The sequence below is a fragment of the Netta rufina genome (assembly GCF_964035555.1).
Source record: "Netta rufina genome assembly, chromosome: Z".
NCBI lineage: Eukaryota > Metazoa > Chordata > Aves > Anseriformes > Anatidae > Netta > Netta rufina.
In genome coordinates, this window is record NC_140126.1 from 39,201,611 (window position 1) to 39,204,337 (window position 2,727).

Sequence of the window (2,727 nt, forward strand, 5' to 3'; positions counted from 1 at the left end):
ACAGCAGCAGGGCAGCTCTAGGTTTGGTCACACCTGTTGTTGCTGGAACCTGTCCTTGTGTGGGTGGAACCCAGGGGCAGCACAAACACCTCATAAAAATCCCGTGAGGCAGCACTGAGCCTATGGGTACAGAAATGGAAACAAAAACTGCCTTTGTTGATGTTGCTTTCCTTCTTCAGAGTTTCCAAGGAATATCTTATGTACTCAATAATACACAGTAGCTGAAGTGGCTAAAATGAAAAATAATACACTTTGCCCCTAAAAGATCTTAGAGGTTGTATGAGAGGAATGAGCAAAACAGAGGTGATAATTGCATGAGCTAAATCACAGGCTGGTTCCCGTAGCTCATTTTTTATTAAATAATAGTCAGATAAGGTTGTTTTGTATTTCTGATGAGACATGGAGGTAGCACAAGGTAGCCCAGCAATATTTCCACTAGTGCCATTTCTGATGTTCCTGACTCTTTTTACCAGAAAGCAATTGGAGTTTATTTATTTACCTGTTTTGTTTTCCATCTCCAGCCTGCTGGGCCATCCAGAACAGTTTCATAGCCTGAATCTGTTCCATAGGATGCGCAATGACATATAATATGGAGACTTATACTGTCATTGTAAGACACAGCTATAGGACAAGACTTGCCTTTTGTACTCCAACAAGGTGAGCAACCATCCCCAAGTTACATTTAAGCAGGAAAACTTTTTTTCCACTTTCAATAAAGGAAAGGTGGACACCTGTGAGAGTAACTCTGCAACAAAGAGGTGGCTGAAAATTTTCCTTTGTAGCCCATACAACTGCTTTTGTAGTTTGGGGTTTCATGTTGTGCTGACTTTGTTTGCAGAACAAATCACAGCTGCAGCTTTAAGACTGCTTTCCATTTCATTTGGGTGTGACAGGCTCTGTCCTGTGTACAGCAGTGGCAGCTCCAACCCTTCTGCTACTGACAGCAGAGGAATGCTGGTGGCACCACCTAGGTTGGTTTATGATGGAAATCCAGCACAGATGCACCACATACCTAGCAGAAACAGAGACCTTACAGGCTGGTCCTTAGAACCCGGGTAGAGCAGAGTGTGAGGATTACATTACAGAACTGATATATTCTTTCACTCTTGGTCATTATCAAGCTGCCTACTTATAGGCTAAGCAACATAATGAAAACAAACTAGCAAAGCTGCTGTTTCCTAACCACTTACAAATGATTTTTGTGAGAAATTTCTCCTTCTGCCCCTTTTTAGCCCCACTGGCACTAGTGAAGTAGAGCCAGTTACACGCAGTTTCAGCCTTGGTCTGTTTAGTCTTGTAGACAAACAAGCTAATGCAAAAACTTGCTAAAACAAAAAACTCACCCAAAACATTCTGACTGATACTGGAGTGATAGAAGACTCTCTTCAGAAAATATGTCTATATAAAACTCAAGTACCAACCCACCGAGAGGCAGCTAGATGCCTGCAGCAGAAACAAAGCCCCACAGGCCCATCTGTGACAACAAACGGGAACTTCAACTCTTGTTGGAGTCCAGTGGTGGAGCTGGCTGACACAGACTTAGCTGTGGTACAATAAACGGGCTGAGCAGCGAAAGGGAGGGATTATCCCATTGCATTGTATTGTTTTATATGCATTGAGGGCTACGCCATACAAGTAGAATAAAAGTGCAATACATTCATACCCTTTCTTAGGAAAATAAGCTAGGTTTTATTTGGATTGTACTCTGCATTATATCATTAATGGCTCCTTAATTTGTACTGCCTTTCCTTTCTCCAAGATAGCACCACTATGATTACTGTTCTGTGCACCTGTTTCTGTTGTTGCCTTGATCCCTACACGTGTTTTTTTTTTCTTATTATTCCATAAAAATTGAATCAAAAGCTCTCCCTAGGTGCTTAGTATATTTGTTTGTACAATGCAGAATAAAATGGAGATTACTGCCTGTTCATGGTCCCTATGAAAGTAATACACTCAGAATTATACCTACTGTGTTTTCGAATATGTTTCACTGCAGTCAGTGCTGTCAAACAAGGCATTCGTGATCAACATAGACTCATTTTGTCATGTAGGAAAAAGACGGCTAGCAGTGGTTTGTGCTGGGGCATATAAATACAAGAGGCTTTTCCAAGAATCTTAAATGAGATCATTTTTGGAGAAAGAACAGTAATAGTTCCCAATACCACCAGAATATTTCCTGGGTCAGTTTTACCAAGACCTCAGGATTCATCCTTGTCTCCCTGCAATGTCTATAGTGGTAAAGGAAATCAGCAAAAGGAAGGCTTTTTGTCATTTGAAAAATGGTGTCCTCAATGTCCCCTCTGAAAAATAAGCAAGGGGAAGGATTGCCAATTCACTCTGCCCTTGGGCAGTTCTACAGGTCTGATACAACTGGAAATTTCTTTGGTAGATTCAAGCCTGTCGGATAAGAATTTTTTCTTCATTGTGCAAACTGCACAGTGAAAAGTCATGTAGGTCCTAGGAGTCAAGCTGGTTCTCTCTTTGATGGCTAATGAGTAATTACCTGACTGGATTTGTACAGAAATAACTAGAACAGCTATACGTGAACAAGTGTAAGACACAAAAGGAATCCAGTTCACCCTCTGCCATTGCCTCTTACAGCTTTAGTGGAGTCAGATACTTTGGAAAATATTTTTGCCACTTAACTAAGCACATGTAAGTAAACATATACAAAGAGCAGAAGCCTTTTCTTTTTCCTGTTATCAGTGTTGTAGGATTTTTCTGGTG